At 52.0% G+C, this 17,512-nt stretch overlaps 1 protein-coding gene and 1 non-coding gene across 2 annotated transcripts in view; one reads left to right on the top strand and one right to left on the bottom strand.

Moving 5' to 3' along the window:
- Positions 1–3,990, bottom strand: part of GRIK4 (glutamate ionotropic receptor kainate type subunit 4) — a 417,047-nt gene extending 413,057 nt beyond the window's left edge. Inside the window, exon 1 of the mRNA XM_026505548.4 lies at positions 3,852–3,990. The gene's annotated coding sequence lies outside the window, so the exon portion shown is untranslated. The remainder of the gene's footprint in view (positions 1–3,851) is intronic.
- A 13,019-nt stretch (positions 3,991–17,009) lies between these two features.
- On the top strand, positions 17,010–17,116 carry LOC113260253 (U6 spliceosomal RNA). Its single transcript, XR_003317889.1, has one exon. It is a non-coding gene; the product is annotated as a U6 spliceosomal RNA (small nuclear RNA).
- Positions 17,117–17,512: the final 396 nt, after the last annotated feature.

Genomic DNA, 17,512 nt, shown 5'->3' with positions numbered 1-17,512 from the left:
CTCCTACTATACGCAGGGGCCAACGTATGGATGGGTGCAGAAAGCCAGGGCATGCTCAGTGAGGAGCCAAGGACAGAAACTTCGGGCGCCAGGCAAAGGCCTTGCTCCTTAAGGCACCTGCCTTCTGGGCAGGGAGACAAACAGAGACAGACGAACCGAACCGTAAGAGCAGGCAGGAGATAGGAGCTGAACGAGCACCCCAAGGAGGCAGCCTGAGAGGAGCCCACTGGGTGGCATTTATATCGACAAATCACATTTCCCACCCCAAATACGGTCATGCCGACAACCCTTTTCAGGCAGGTGAGATGGTCCCCATTTTATAGGTGAGACAAGTGAGGCTCAGAGAGGTTAAGCAATTTGTTCGAAACCACTCGGAGAGTGACACCAGGAGAGAGAAGCCAGATCTGCCTGACATTTAGGGGCCGAAGCTGCCACCTCGGTCCTGCAGGGACTGCCAGGCTGGGGGCATGGGGAGGGCTTCCCAGGCTACATCCTGAAGGCTGGGAAAGTGTAGGTGGGCAGAAAAGAGCAGGAAAGGGAAGGATGGGGACGTCAGGTGGTCAGGTGCCGGGTGTGAGGGTGGGCAGAGAGCTGGACGAGAATCAGGTCCGGGGGCATAAGCAGGGCCACAGGTGGAAAGCCATGAACTCTAACCACCACAAGGGACCCTGTCCGGGAGCTTGGGGGCGGGGAGCGCTGAGGCTCCAGAGACCCGGTCACGCATTACAAATGCCATCTTTTGTAGGAAAGCAGGCGTGGCATCAGGGTGCCTGGAAGCTAAGCCTGCAGGCCACCCAGGGAGGAAGCTGTGTTCCCATCACTGAAGTCCCACGTGGCACAGTGGCAGGGCACAAGGGAAAGGTCAGGGCAAGCACCGGAAGTGCTGGGAAAGAACTGAGCGCCAAAGGGATAAGGCACCCAGGAGTGGGGGGGGGAGGCAAAGGAAGAAGACAGAGCCTAGGGGTCTGGAAGAACCTGGAACTCTCTGTGGGAGGCCCTCAAGAGGAAGTGCTTGTCTGGGGCAGGGCTGGCGGGACCCACCCCCACCCCACGTGCCGGAGCAACCAGTCTAGGGGCTGGGAATGCAGAGCCAAGAATTAGCTCCAAGACCTGGGGTGGGGAGCAGGGGCCACCAGCCAGCGCCGACGGGGAGGGGAAAGTGTGGAGCTCGTGAAGGTGAACCGAAGCACGGAATGGGGAGAGGGAGGGCCAAGCAGCAGAGACCCTCAGGAGCAACAAGTAGCAGCCCCAGAGCACTGGGCCAGGAGTCCGGAGGCCTCCTGTGTGGCCGCAGAGTCTTGGACAGGTCATCTAAGCTCTCCGGGCCTCAGAGTCTGGGGGATCTGTGACACCTCCTTACAGGGTAATAGTGCGGATGGAACGCTTGTAGGGCCCTCGTAGCGATCAGATGAAGTAATTCTCCTAAAAAGCACTTGGAAAACTGCGGCGCTCATCGCACACATAAGGGATTCGTACTATGCAGAAGTAACGGCAGAGGCTTTCTTCCCACACACTCCCCGCCACTGCCTGCCCCGCACCAGCCGCACAACCACCCGCCCCTGCCCGCCGCTCCTGTGCTTTTCCAGCAGTGTCTCCCCTCACCCAGGGCAGGTCCTCCTGCCCTTCTTCCTTCCTTCCATCTGGGTCTGGCTCAGACCCGCTCTCCCCGAGCCCCCCGCATCCCCCTGTGAGGGTCCCCACTTCTCTCCCACTCTGCCAAAGTTCCCTCTCCATCCTCGGGGAAAACCAAACTGGAAAGCCAGACCCAGACGCAGACCCAGTCTCTGCGAAGAACTTTTGGTGCTGACGAAAATGTCAGCCAATGATCAAGATGCCTGGGGGGGTGGGGGGTGGGGAACACAAAGAAAAACCAGAACGTCCTCCCCAGTGCCCCTCCACTCACCAGCCCCCCTCTTCCCCACCAGCACTGCCAAGAGCTCTGGGGACCAGCCTTGCCTCTGGTCTCAGGTGGCAGGTCCAGAGGAGGGCTAGGGGACGGAGCTAGCCAGGCAGGCAGGAGGCTGGTGGGCAAGCCCGGGCCACAGCTCCCCACGGAAGGCTCGCTCCACAAGAAATGAACAAAATACAGAAAATTAAACAAACCCAGACACTGTAATGTGTGCATATTAGATTAACTCTCCAAAGGGTCGTGACCTTGAGGAACACATCCAGCCAGTGAGGAAAATAATAAACCTGATTAATGATGAGGCATGGGCTGCAGCTTCAGCAAATAAGACCAGCCTGATGATGCCCAGCGGAGTTCCTGGGGCTTCCTTCCTGGGCTGGGGTGGAGGGGGGAGCAGAACACAGCTGACCTCCCCAGCCCCCCCCCCGGGCCAGATCAAAGGAGCACAGACACTCAGGGGCCGAAGCGGGACCACACTTCTCTCTCAGATGCCCACTGCCAACCCAGACAGCCTCTATCCCAGGGGATGCCATGCTGTTTGCAGGTGCTCCTGCAAGTGTCACTGTCACCCAGGTGACCCGCAGGGAGCTTAAGTGAAGGTAGTTCTCTCTCTGTTCCTGGCAGGGCTCAGTACTCCGGGCCAGTCCCTAGGTCTGGTCTGGAAGGGGCCCCAGCCGTGCCCAGAGCTCCCCTCCTCTTTCCAGACAACCCAGGCCCTTGGGAGACATGCCCAGGAGAGCCACTGGAGGGAGGCAGGGAGGTGGCACCTCGTGGCATCACCAGACAACAGCACCGGGAGGAAGATGGCAGCATAAAGTAGAGATGCCAAGAGCTGTGCAGCCAAAGGTCCACGGGGGGAGAAGCTCAGACCGCAGTGCCCCACCACTGCCAGGCCGGCAGGCAGGCCCGCCGACCAGAGGGCCCCGGCCCAGCCCCCCACCACCGCCTCCCCCCGCCGACTGGCCAACTCTCCCTGGGCTCCAGCTCCTCCTCTCTCACTTTCTTCAGCTCGAGGGAGCCGGGGAAAGAGACACAGGTGCTCTCGGTGCCTTGAAACCCCTGTCCCAGCTGTCGCAAGCCGGCCCTCCACCCTGGCCAGGTCTGAGCAGCTCACCGCTCTGCCAGTCCTCACTGGAGAGAATCTCAATCAGCTCCCCTCCCCCCCTCCTCCTCAGCCCCCTCCCCCATCACACGCCCAAATGCAGGTCTCCAGAGTTTCTCCCTCACTTCCCACTCGGGTGAACTAGGGTGAGATGGGTGGTAGCCTCATTAGTCCAGGGAAAGAGGGTCATTTCTGATAGGACGCCGGTTCCCCAAGCGAGCCGGCGTGTAGGGTGGGGGTGTGGTGGTGGCCGGAGTCCAGCGCAGGGGCAGGGGGCAGCGGAGGCAGATGGCAGCGAGCAAAGGGGGAGGGGGCCTCGGGGGCTCCGGGGCTGCGCCTGGATGGGGCAGAGCAGCCGGGGCCGGGCGGGAAGCGGGGGTGACGGCGGCTGGGGGCGCGCGCCGGCGGCGGGTAGGGGCCGGCATCCCTGCAGGGGGCAGAGGCAGAGCTGGGAGTTGCACAGGGGAAGGGGAGGACCAGCGCGGGAGGACCGCCAGCCCGGGGAAAGGCTGCGGAGGGAGCGAGACGGGGATGGAGACTGGAGGAACTACGGGAGCGGAGCGATGGGGGGTCCAGAGCCCGGGAGACGCAGGGTCCGAGCGCAGGGGACCCGCGGGCTGAAGGCGGGAGAGGGGAGGCAGGGCGCCGGGGAGGCGGTGGGGGCGGGGGGCAGGGAAGGGTGCGGGGCAGTGGCCCCGGGGGGACGGAGAGGCAGAGACGTCAGAAGTAGGGGGGACGGGCGCGGGAGGGGACGCGCGCGGGGCCCGCGCGGCCGGGACGCGGGGGGCGCGGGGGGCAGCCCAAGGGGCGGGCTGGGGGCGCCGCGGCGGGCCCTGCCCTTACCTGGGCGGCTCCGCACTCCGGGGGCTGAGCTGCGGCCGGGCCGCCGGGCTGTTGTTTTCCGGTTTTCCCTGCTTCCGCAGCAGCCGCGGCGGCCCCAGCGCTATCCGCCGGCAGCTGAAGGCAGTCTGTGTCCGGCTGCGAGCGAGCGGGGAGCGGGCAGCGCGGGAGGAGCGCGGTCGAGGCGCGGGGCGCCGCCCGGCGGCCAGCGCCGGAACTGCGGCGGCCCGCGCACGCCGGCCGGGGGGGCGCCCCTTCGGGGCCGGGCGGCCCGGCAGCTTGCACGCCCCGGGCGCCGGCTCGGGGCCTCGCCCCGCGCGCCGCGGAGCCGAGGCGCAGGAGGAGCGGGGCGGCTGCAGGGCCGGACGGCCGGGGGCAAACTTACCGCCGCCCTGGGGGGCCGAGGCCGAGCGGGAGGCGCGGGGCCGGAGCGCGAGAGGCGCGGGCAGGCGAGCGGCCGCGGGACGAGGGGCGGGCGCTGAGGTGTAGCGCCCTCGAGGCGGGGGTGGGGTGGGGGAGAGGGAACCCCGGCGCGGCCCGCACCCTGCACCGCCCCGCGCGAGGGGGCAGTCGGCCCCGGCCCCCGGAGTTCCAGCCCGGCCGGCTTCGGCGGGCAAAGGGCGCCCCCTGGTGGGGCTTGGGGGAACCGCGCGGGGGACGAGAGTGCCGGGTTGCCAGAGACTGCGGGCCCCGCGGCGGCGAAGATGGGGAGCAGGTTTCGTGAGAATAGTACCTGAAGGCGAGGCCGGAGAGACCCGGCGCCCGTCTAGTAGTTCCAGGGCGCTGTTTGATGAGTACAAACGTCTTGGGAGGCGCTGCCTCCTCGTGTGACGGATGAGGACCCCGAGGCCAGGGAGAGGCGCACAGTCCAGCCCGGAGCCCAGGGCCCCAAGGGAGCAAGGTAGCGAGAGGCCGGACCAGGAGGGCAACCAAGCCGTCTGACAGGCGGCCGGTGCTCGGTTTACCACGGCGCAGCTGCCCTCAGGAGGAGGCTGGGGAAGGAGGCCCAAGGCCCTGTGAAGTTGGCAAACATGAGTTCCTCTTCTCCAGCCCAGACGTTGGCCTTGGGCTGACAAGCAAACTGATCGCAGAGCCCTCGGTCCCTCGCGGCCCCCGCACCCACAACCTGATGGCATCCTCCGTGAACGGCTTGTTCCCCGCCTCCGCGGTTGGGCCTTGGACTTGAAGGGATAGAACACTGGTTGGCTCTGCACTCCCCAGGGAGGGTTGGCCGTCCAGGCCTTGTCACGTCCCTGCCACCTAGGCTGCAGGAGGGAACGGGCTCACAGCTTCCCATCCCCCATCTCCCCATGCTGGCCTGGTGCGTCCTCCTTAGGGAGGACATTATTTAGCACCTACTGTGTGCTGGGACAACTTGTGCACATACTGTCTTTCTAATCACATTCGCATCAACTTTGCAGGGTGACACCAGCCCCCTTTCACAGAGGAGGCAGCCTGCAAACCAAACCAGAGGGGTGAACAAGCTGCACAGAACGAGGTTCTAGTTCCAGCTCTAGTCCCTCAGGCTGGGCGTCCTTTGCCCCATGGACAGAAGAACTGCACTGGGCCAAGCACGAAGTACACGGGAGGGGCATCCCTGGGATCCTGGGCCGGAGACTTCACGACCCTCGGCTCCCATTTCCACATCTCTTAACAGGAGAAAAGCAAATTAAATAATCTCTAAAGTGACTTCGAACTGTGATGTGCCAAGCATGGATCCAGGGCCCCTTTTCCAGGAAGGATGCGAGATCAGTAAGACCATAGACTTTTAAGGGTTTGGGAGGAAACACTACGTGAAATGCTTCCTCTTATTCTTTTGCCTGGTGAGCTCATCCTATTAACCGAGGAGGCGGGAAGGAGCTTTTGACAAGGTCGGAGAGATTGCTGATGGGTCTGAGGTAGCCTTGGCTGTGACCTAATGAGGACCCCAGGTTCTCCCCTTCCTGCAAGGACGATTCTGTCTTGCTCCTCAGGCCTCTAACCCCCAGAAGGGGTTAGAGGGTGGGCGGCAGGGCCAGAGAAGCCCACTGGCAGCCCCACCCTGGGGGGTGCAAAGGGACAACCTCTCTTCTTTCTGGTCCCAGCTGATGAGCTGTCTTGAGTGCTCACTGCCTGCTTTCCGCTTTCTTTCCTCCTGAACGTCAGGGCCATTTGTCCATCAGAACTTGATTCCAGGCAAGCTAAGTCCCCCAGCTCAGCTGGGGGTGGGGATGGCCTGGGGAGGTCAGTCCAGACCATTTGGGGGATTCCTGAGGAGCTGGGAAGTGGGGCTCCTTCCCCCAGAACTTATCAACTGAAGCATCCCTCCCAGCCAGGGTTCAGTATTGCCTGGGCCTCGGTGTCAGGGTGAAGTCTTGTGGATCTGAGTTCTTTAGGGGCTGGAGCCCACGGGAAGGAGTCTGTTGTCCCGGATTTCTTGGTATTTGCCTCAAGTAGGTCCATAAAGAATACTTGATCTTAAAGTTACCAACCGTGTTTTTCCCAAAGGTCCCCGTGAAGGTTTATCACAGGTGCCTAAGGATCCCACTGCATCAGTAGGGCCAACTGAGCCCCCGTGACCGGGTGACTTGTGCATGCTTGACTTCCTAGGACATGCCATCCCTGTGTCACCGACTCTTAGAAAACAGTGCAGCAGTCTCTAACGGATGTCCCTGCCTTTAGACTGGCCCCCGAACCCCCCACAAATGGCTGCCCAAGTGATGGATCTAAAACGAACATGACTACTTCGCACCGCAGCTTAAAACCCTTTCATGACCCCAAGTGGCCTATAAACTAAACCTGAGTCCAGCACTCCTCAGCGCAGCACGTCAGCATCTCCCACTCCTGCCCATCTCCTACTCCATCAATGCCAAGCTGCCCACAGGCAGTTCCCTGGTCCTCCTGTTTTATGCTTCTGTGAGCATTCTGTGAATGTTAACACATTGATTTTGGCCCGGAAGCCCCCTTCCCCCCCACGTACACTCCGATACACAAAACTCAGTTTAGGAATCTCCTCCTACAAGAAGTTGCTCCTCCCCTGCTACCTGGTTCCTTCCCAGCAGAATTAATTACTCCCCTCTCTAGAATTCTCTTGCACTTATTAGAGCTTATGGTTACTCACTCGATTCATGTCTGTGTTCACTTAAAGCCTACGGACTTGTTCCGCTGGGTTTATTTTTAGCTTCTCCCTTCTTTGTATCTTCCTCAGGTATATCCACAGAGAATAGTTGTTCTTAAATTTACCTACCCCATCTTTTCCGAAGATCCCTTGGGAGGTTAATCATAAGTTCATAATGAGAGTACGGACTTAAAAAAAAATCTATATTAACAGCAGAATGCCTGGAAGAGTAGGTGCTCAGTAAACGTGTTGAATGAATGAACCAACGTGAAGTAGGGGTTAGTAAGGTCTGCTCTTCTGGCAAATCGAATTTGCTTCTATCACTGGTCTCGGTGAGCCAGATGGGATTTCCTGACGGGCACTATAAACCATTGGTCCCCGCTAAGCTTGAAGCCTTTGCAAACCTAAGCTGAACGTACGGTTCAACTTGAGGGCCTTGAGGTTGAAGACAGCAAGAGCCTGACCGCACAGCCTTACCGCCCCACGGGGTTAAATGCAGCAACCCCGCTACGTCCAACTCCAGATTAAATGAAATAATTCTCTGTCCTTCTTGCGACTGTTTGGGGAATACATGGTTCGTTCCTGAAGGATGATGCCTAACAGAACCAGTTGAGAAAAGCAGAACTGAGATGAGAAAGAATTGTTCTTTGATTTTACTTTGATTTTTACTCCTGCCTTAAAGGAGGCACTAAACAGGGGTTTTGCTTAATGACATTGTGGCCAAGTGTCGGCAAAGAGCAGATAAGTACACCCGTGCGTTTTGACGTACACTGCCCCCAGGCCCCACGGCAGCACATCGCCCAGCCTAGCTGACTGCAAAGACTGTGTCTAAGGTGGAAAAGCCCCACCTCCCCTTGATGACTGTGTTCTCATGCAGCTCCCTTCCCCCAACCTCTCTTATCTCCATTTTATTAGTCTAGGCATACAGAATTCTGCTCACACTGAAATTACAGTGAAAACTTGGATCCTCCTTGATCAGAATACAATCGGCCTCTCCTTCTGTAGGCCTGCTCTCCTCCCAACGTCAGAACCTAATTTGTCCCCGCCCTGTGTCTCAGTTTCCATTAACTACTACTCTGCAGAGGAGATAAGCTGTCATGGCAATTTGTTCTTCCAGAAATCTTTGGTACTTATTATGTGCCAGGCCCTGGAGACGAAATAGAAAACAAGACAAATCTTGGGGTTCAATCAAATAAAAAATATCGTCTCTTCTCACAGTTCTGGTCCATTCTGATATCAGGTATTTTCTGGGTGATCTTTCACATACAGTGAACTCAGTGGCATGGTCATGGGCTAGGCTGGCAGGCTGGGTGGGGCTGCAGGCAAACAGCAGGGGCCCGTGGCTTATGGCAAGTTCAGCCCTGGGACCGAGGGTCTTTCGCACACACTGGCTTGGGTATGCATCCCTAACTCTCCGCCCGGATCTCCTACAGACCTGCACTACGGCTGCACCCCTGGGGTAGGGGGCATGGTGCTCACCTGCACCCCCAAGGCTGGTAACTGGTGCCAAGATAGTAGGGGTACTATGCTCACTTCTAAACGCAGCCTCTTCGTGTGGCGGGCTTTCTGCTTCCACACGCAGCTTTCTTCATTGGAGCTCGTGGTCTAGGCAGGTTTCGGACACCTTGTTATAGATCCAAATCACTCAGTGAGGAGGTGGCCACGCTGGGTGAGAACTCAGGGCTTCTGGCTCTGGGAGGGAAGCGCCCTGCATGAAGGATGCTGGGCAAAGACCACTGCGAGAAGGGGATAAGCCCACTTAAGTCAAATGGGGGGAAGTGCTAAGCAACGACTGAAGAAGTTATGTTTTCTGACCCTTTCACTGTTGCCCTTCTCCATCTCCAAGAACAAGAGCAACTGGAGAAGCTCTGGAGCTGAGCGGGAGGAAGAGCGAGGGACGATGAGGAACAGGGGCTGCGCATTCTACCTGGGAGCAAAGTACGATCGCTTTAGCAGCAAGGGGACACAGGAGAGGGGCTGCCTTCCCAGTGCAACCACTTCAGGATACAAGAATAAGATGGCAAGGGGCCCCAGTGGGGGCGCGACCGGCTGGCTGTCCGACTCTTGGTCACAGCCTCAGTCCTGATCTCAGAGTCCTGGGATAGAGCCCGCCATTGGGCTCTGCGCTCAGCGGGCAGTCGGCTTGGGATTCTCTCTCTCGCTCCCTCCCTCTCTCTGTCCCTCTGCCTCTGCCCCCTGCCTCTCTCTCTTTCTCTCTCAAATAAATAAAATCTTTAAAAAATACATAAGATGCCAAAATAAGTGGATAAATAAATAAATAAGACACCACTGTTCACACCAGCCCAGGTGGTTGGGGTCTCCAGCTTATCCAGAGAACAGTTTGGTCTGCACTGTGGCATTAAGTCTCCCTATGAATTATTATGAAACGACCCCAGGATAGTAAAAAGGTAAAAAAAATGTGCGTGCATATGTATGTCTATACATCTCTCTACAGCTAGGTAGATAGACAGATAGAGGTGTGTGTGTGCGTGTTCCCAGACACATGTATATTTCAACATAATGTTGGCTGGTTCTCTTTTTCAGCTCAATAAAACAATAAATCAGCAAGCATCTTCCATCTGCCAGGAATGATATTAGGCACTAAGGGGGACAGAAAGAAAAACCGGACATAGTTCCTACTTTCAAAAATTTATGTTCTGGTGCATTTAATTTTCCCTCCTAAAGGAAAACCTTTACATTTTATCTCATAGCAATTTTTAGGAGCTTGTGCCCTCTGAAGGAATTCAGAAGAGTGAAAAGAATAAGAGAGTAGGATTTCTATTCACCCTGGACAGATTTCTTAGCACTCCTGGCTAAATGAGGGATGAGTTACGTTCCAGAACGTACTGCGCAGTGGGCTATGGCCAAGTTTGACTATAGGAGAGGTGCTTACCCGCTAGCTGCTTTGTAGCCGAAGTTTTGTATTGGGTACTGCATGGTTGAACGCTCAGTTGTTTACATCCTTACTCTTCCAGATTCCGGGAGAAAGTCTTAATTTAGACACAAACAGTTATCTTAATTTAAAAAAGACTAAAGGAAGATGTGGTAGCTGCCCTCAAACACTGAAGATCTTTCCTATTTGCTCCTCAACCAGGACCAATGGATAGAAGTTACAGGCCGATTTTAGCTCAAATAAGAAAGAATTTATGAGTTGCCTCAGGAGATAATGAGCTCCCCGGCATCGGAAGTATACAAGCAGATGGATGGCCATCTGCCAGGATTGCCAGAGAAGGGATCCCAGCATTGGATTAGGAGGTTGAATGAGGTACCTTCCATCTCTAAATTCTTGGAATCTCAGTCTGTCTCCTTGGCCCGAGGCAAAAAAAGAAAAAAAAAAAACAAAACAACAACAACAAAGCATTCAATCTTTGGAGAAATGTAACTCCTACATTGAAAGTAAACACATGCCTTATGTGTTCGGGCTTTCTCTTTAGATGCATGGGCACTTTTCTTTAAATGCAGTGAAGATACTTAATATTAGAAAATGCAAGAATCACTTCCATACTCTATTGACAAAATTAATATTATTGATACACTCAAGTGTTACTAGGTAAATAGCACTAATGGCCTTGTTAAAGAAGGAAATCTATTTACAAGACAGGACAATAGTTTCCAAATAAGACCAATTTGAATAGATGAACATCGTGCTTGTTTTTTAAATGACTTCTTATAATGTGCACACATGCGTACACGTTCAGGAAGGAAAACAGTGAGCAGAGAAAAATGAAAAAGTATCTCAATATATCTACTGCTTTTATGCCTTGGAGTCAGACTGTACCACCTGCCAGAGGAAGGATGGTTTTCTTCATGCATTTTCAAGCGTTAAGCACTTGGGTGAAACTCCACACGCAGAGTAATACCCTGATCTTTGGAATACAAATCGACTCCAAGTTACCCTTCCCTGCCCCCCCCTCCGTCTGATGGGGTGCACTGCTTTTCAAATGCTAATTAGGCAGACTGTAGAGGTGATATGGTTGACTTAAAAATTTGGCGGGGAAAGAGAAATAGAGAAACGAAATTGGAAGGAAAAAAAAAGGCAAAAGCAGACCCAAGCAAAAATACCTATACATAAATATTTAGACATTTAATAACCAGAAGAGAATGTAGGTCTTCCCTCCCCCCACCCCCAGAGACAAGATTTGTATTTTTTTCATGCTCCTGTAAGGATCTGCTTTATGGTATAATTGGGTAAAAAAGTGGATGGGGGCAGAGGGGAGAAAGTTGGTCACATAACAGGGTTACTGCTGGGGTGTTTTCAGTCTTCAGTGGGGTTTTGTGAACGTTCCTCTCACTGGCTGCTGGGTGCCAGGCCCTGTCCTAGGTGCTGGGGAGGCGGGTATGAGGAGATGCGGTCTCTGCCCTCCCGAAGCCCCTCAGTCCTTCCAGTGAGGCACGGAGAGGCCCTTCTGTAAGAGTCCACCCCCCCTTCACTCCAGTCCCCAGCTCCACACTGCTGCCCCTGCACCCTACTCACGAAAAACAAAATAAAGCTCTCACATAGAAAGCATTCTCAAGATACATACCTTTCAGTTCTGTGATTATGCAGGTCCCTGGGCCCTCTCCCTACCACTCTAACAACCAACATTTGCACCCACTTCACAGTTTGTAATGTGCTCTCGCCGCTGCCATCACACATATGTGTCCATCACAGCCCTGTGACTTGTGGTGTCATCCCCATTTCAAAAATGGGAATGTCACCCACGTAGCAGTAAATGATGTACCTTCAAGTTGAATTTTCTGATTTTAAGCCAGAAAATTCCCCTTCCACTACAGTTCTATCTTAACAACTACTCTGCCATCCTGATACAATACCTATCTATTTTCATTCATTCATTCATTCATTCATTCATTCATTCATTCACTTTTATGTTAAGTAGGCTCCATGCCCGATGCGGGGCTTGAACTCATGGCCCCTGAGATCAAGAGTCGCTCGCTCTACAGACTGAGCCAGCCAGGTGCCCCCTGATGTAATACATAGAGAACCCGAGGAACAAAGTGTTTAATGGAACAAAGCTATGCACTTCTTGGTGAAGTGAGCTGCTGGCCACACTTCTGCTCCTTGTACCTGAGCCAAGCCACCCATTTTGCCTTGGGCCAAATGCAAAGATATAATCATTCTTTGTAGAATGGAAAACACTGGTAAGACCAAAACCCCAAATAGCTAGAAAATTCAACCAATCACTCCAAACAAGAGCAAAAATTAAATCTTACTTTTAGAACAATCTTACTTTTAAAGTAAGTTCCAGTGTATTTTATTCATAGCTCTCTCCTTGTGTCTTGTTTTATATATATCTCTCCCAGAGGCAGGGTCTAATGTGTATTAATTTCGTAGAAAATAGTTGGAAAACATACCCTGGGCTGACATACACTCTCCACTACGTATATATTTTTAGTCACCAGCATGGACACTAAACCCACCAGTATTCTAGATTCTTAATTCAGACAGAACCATACTCTTCTTCGTATGCAAAAGAGTACATGGTTGACATTTAATGAATGTTCGATAAAACAGAAGCAGTACTTTGAAGTAACGATATCTGAAGAATCTCATTAAACACAAAGTAAGACAAACAAGCTACCATCACACATCTGGATTTGCGTAGCTAGGCACCTTCCCGCCGGCTGCTACGAGAGACACGGACCAGCTGGGATCTCACCCGACGAGCTGGACAGCATTTTCCACCCAACACCATGGCGAGAGACAGAAAAAAATAGACTCTTTTGTCCAGCTCTCTTCCCTAATTATACCTTGGGTCTAAATAAAGAAAACACAGCACACATAATCAGAAATAATTTGAAGTAAATGAAAGGCAACAGAGTGGAGGGTTTAATCATGTTATCAGTGGCAAGGGTCCGAGGAAATGGACAAATAGGAGCACCACATGGTCTATAATGGCAAGGAACAGAGAACGGGATTCAAAGCCAGAGGAGGAGTCAAGAAATTAAGCTTGGTTTCCAAGTTCATTCAAAACCCTTTGTTTGGCGGCCGAAGGAAAGAAGAAGAAATGACATCCCCAGCAGGCAAACAGCTCGTTAATATCCTGGCAAAACACTAACCTCAGATAATAAGAAATATTACGATGTCTCCAGAGAAGCGAAATTCAGATTTATTTTTCCTTCCATGGAGTTCCATTTAATAGAGTATATTCAACCTAGCTGAATAAATATCAAGGAGCTTAAAACATCGATTAGGAAAAATACTTCACGCTACTGACATCTGGAAACCAACTGACCCGTTCAAAAAGCAGGTGGGGACATTTCGGATGCTTTGTTCCTCTCAAAGGAACCCTGGTGTTCCGTGGTTCCCAGCTGCCCAGCATCACGAGTGGGTGAGGGGGTGGGGAGTAGGAAGCAGAGGGAATGAGAGGTGGGAGGGACGCCTCCTTGGTGCAAAGCTATTGAGGGCTTCTCCTGTTGGGTTTATTACAGTGTTTTACGAGCAATCCAAGAGATTACCCACTCATCTCCACCACTCGGGTTGCGCTGGACTAACATCACATAACAAATGGCTTGTAAAAGGTGTCCAAATCTTCTAGATGATTCAACCTAAATAAACTGTCTCCTGTCTGGGATTTTGGTGCCATATCATTTCATCGTATCTGCCTGACCTTCGCCAAAACCGGGAGAAAAAGGCTGAGATTAGGATAAGAATCTAGGAAGCAACACATTACTTTCACTCCCTTTACAAACTAGGTTTGTTTCTGTCTTTTAGTTAGCAAAAAGCAGAGGGCTGTTAGGAAGGTTTGGGTCAGCGGCCTTATGTTCAATAAAGACTGTTCTCAGCTCTCAATATCACTGGCATTTTGGGGAAGGGGGTGAAACGTTGAAACCAAACACAGAGCTCCCCTCATATCTTGAGGGGCGGTCACACAGTTGTCCTGAACCAACAGCGCCTCAGATCTCTGGCCACACTAGGTGTGTGTCTTACGAAGGGGAGAAACAAACTTGCTAGCCAACTGACCTCACCATCAGTCAAAGCGTCAGTAGACCCCATCGAGATTCTTAAAAAACAAGACCATTAACCAACCTTATGTTTTCACAGATTATCCCTAACAACGTCATTGCTTCAACTGGGGGCTACAGGCTTTTTGGGCTATCGGATGACCAAACACACGTAGTAACTGAGCTCTTCCTAGGTATTTCACGTTGTAAAGGGCAGGCGAGATTGCCATGGATCAAGTGTTGACTATGTCCTGGGTACTACATCCTTTATATGTATCCCTTCTTTTTCATCAACACAGCCCTGTGAGGTGTGCGGACAGTGAGTTCCCGGTGACAGGAGCTATTGAAGCACGTTTAAGGAGTGTAAGCAGGGGACGGATGAAAGCCTTGCATCACTCAGCAGGGGAACAAAGTGGGCAGTTTCTGAGGCACTTCTTCATTTCCATTTTTTTTAAAGATATAATTCACATACCATAGAATTCACCCTTTTTAAGTGTACCATTCAATGACTCTTTGTGTATTTGCGAAGTTGTGTAACTGTCACCATCATCAAATTCCGGAACATTTTGATCCCTCCATACTCATTCGTATTCTCCCATCTCCCAGCCTCTGGCAACCGGTAATCTGCTTTCTGTTTCTATGGAATCACCTATTTTAGACACTTCATGTAAATGAATCATACAATCTGTGGTGTTTTGTAGCTGGCTTCTTCACTTGGCGTGAAGTTTCCAAGGACCATCATGTGGTAGCGTGCATCATTCCTGTTAATGGCCAGATGATCTTCCATGGTGTCGATGCGCCATTTTGTTGACCGGTTCATCAGCGGATGGACTCTGAAATGCTTTCCACTCTGAGGTTTGATGAACGCAGGGTTCCTGTTCCAAATCCAGCCAGACACTAACATGTAGGACTCAGTTCACCACACTTGTAGCTTCTTGGCGGACATGTCTGTTGACAGACCACTGCCTAAACTCCATGGGGCAAATGGAACTAATTTCCCCTGACAGCCTCCCTCCTTCACGCTTCCCCACTTCTGTTAATGGCAGCACCACCCAGGTGCATGAAACAGTCTTTTTTTTTTTTTTTTTAACTCCTCCTTCTCCTGCACAGTGACTTACACGCCAACATTTGTAAATCCTACCTCGACTATACCATTTCCCCCTATTGTCATGACCAATTTCAAGCCTCTTATTGGCTATTCACTCAGCTTTCCACTAGCTTTACTATCTACTACCTGTCCCCTTTCTACTCTACTCAGGGTGATTCAGTTGCTGGATTTATCCTTTTTATGTTCAGCTGTGTCCAAACCTGTCCCAAGATCAAACAGCTGGAATGAAATGAAATTTCTACCCCCTGGTCCAGCGTAAGTAACTTGCAATTTAGTAAGGGAGAAAGGCAGAAGAGCAATAGTCATGCACTTGTCTTCGCTATTTGATCGTAAACACACGTTTAAGGGAAAAACTGTTTCCACAGCAGGATCATAAAGACAAGGCTTTGGTGGAAGCTAGACCTCCCCTTGAATTCTAGCCATCCCCCTAGGGACATCGGAATCACCACAAGCTTCAGTTACCTCATTTGTAAAAAGAAAAAAAATAAAGGGCGAAAAACAGAAAAACCACTTACCTCTCGGGGTGCTTGTGAAGATTAGGGGTAATGTACATAAAGGGACAGCACCTGCCATGTACTTCGTACGCAATGAACGGTAGCTGCTACTTTCATCCTCCCCAGGATACGGCACACTGCTCTGCAGAGTGGGTACCCAAACATACTTGTCCTGCTAAGTGGCAATGCGGGGGGCTGGCGGACTACAGGGGGAAACCACAACTGCAGAAAGAATTGGACAAAGAGAACGGTAACCAGTGGCTGCAGAAAATGAGAAAAGGGAGCTTGGGAAGACAAGCAAGACACGGACAGATAGGTACGTTCTAGGCTGGTGTCGGAGCAAAGGGTGAGGCAGGAGCCCCTGGAGGCAAAGGGAGGGGGGCAGGGAGGAGGCTAAGCCTGAGTGGAGGCAAAGGGTCACGATGGGTAGGAGAGGGAAATTAAATTGGCCAAATGAATCATGGACATCTCAGAAACCAAGTAGAGTTCAGTCTCCATACAGCAGTCCCCAGGAAGCCATTACGGTTCTTGTGCAGGCAAGTGACATGAGGGTAGTTGTGGGTTTTTGGAAAACGGGACAGGAAGCGAGGCACATGACAGGAGAGCAGGAACTCCTGCTCGTGCTGGTGTTTTAGATATCCCCATGTACAAAATGACCTGGCCACAGCGGAACAGAGCAAGTTGGAAATCAGAAAGCCGTTTTGAAAGAAAGAAAAGAATCACAGGCCCCAGTAACAAATACTATAAATGACCCCCACCTTTTGCCTCTTTCCCCTAAGGCCAAAATTTTAATTTTTTTTCCCCTCAAAACATCTTCAAACACCTTGCTCCTCCAACTCCTCGTTTTCTGAAACAAAGCTAGGAATAAACTGACCAATTAGCCAGGCAACCCTATAGTCACAGCTGCCAAGGTCCTCTGACCCAAGATAGAATGATTCCTGGTTATTTTCATCTACCTGCGTGTGCCCGGTCTTAATTGCAGTTCGGCTCTTCTCTGGTGAGACAGGAAGGAAAACTTTGAGAATGTAAGCCCATCAATCATAATTCTCATTTACAGCTCCAGAATCTTCCCCACACACTCCTATTAGAGTGCAGATACCCCATAGGAAGCAAACATTAGGCTCTATATGTATTGCGGCCAAATGTCACTGAAGGCCCAATCAAGTTAGAATTTATTTCAAAGAGGCTACTTTCCAAAAGGAAGAAGAAAAGGTCGAGAAAACCTGAGGCTTTTACTTTCAATAGGTGGCAAAGGCATAGGAACAGTTTTGTTGTGCCTCTTTTCCTTCCACTTGAGCTGTTTATAAATATTTGATTGCATGAAAGCTTCCAAGTTCTCTGGGACTGATTCTTGCTGGCTGGACCAGTTTTTCGGATGGTACATTTGCTGGCTAAATAATCAATCCAGCTGCCTCATGTTCCGGGCACTCAACTTTTGTGAATTTGCCAAATTTCATAAACCTTTCAGAAGAGGCCATCCATCAGGACGGGAGTGGGAATGGAGGTAAGATCTGTGTCTTGTGCTCACTTTGGCAGCACACACACTAAAATTGGAATGATACAGAGAAGATTAGCATGGCCCCTGAGCTAGGATGCCACGCAAATTTGAGAAACGTTCCATATTAAAAAACAGGAAAAAAAAAAAAAGGATCTGTCAGTCTCTCCTCAGCCATTGCTCAAAAGTCTCCTCTGAACCAGGAATGTCAGATCTGCTTCCACAAAAGCCCTCAAGGTTTTTGGCAGTGAGATCGGGACAAAAGGAAAAATGTAAATAATGCCTCATCAGACTAGGTCATACTCAACGAACGAGAGGACTCTATCAAAAGAAGAGATGCCAAAGAAGAAGAGAAGAAATAGAAATTTCCAGGGACAGACTTCAGTGAGTGACATGAAAAGCATACTCTTATTTGGAGAAACACATGAGGCCAGGGGAGGCTACAGCTCACCTGGGACTGCCCAGTGAGCCACCGCTAAGCTGTGCCTTTGTGTTCCTGTGTCACCAACTTCGAAGACTGTCAGGACT

Source organism: Ursus arctos, unplaced genomic scaffold, assembly GCF_023065955.2.
Source record: "Ursus arctos isolate Adak ecotype North America unplaced genomic scaffold, UrsArc2.0 scaffold_22, whole genome shotgun sequence".
Lineage (NCBI taxonomy): Eukaryota > Metazoa > Chordata > Mammalia > Carnivora > Ursidae > Ursus > Ursus arctos.
The sequence above is the reverse complement of the archived record's forward strand: the minus strand, read 5'-3'. Positions and strand labels throughout refer to the sequence as shown.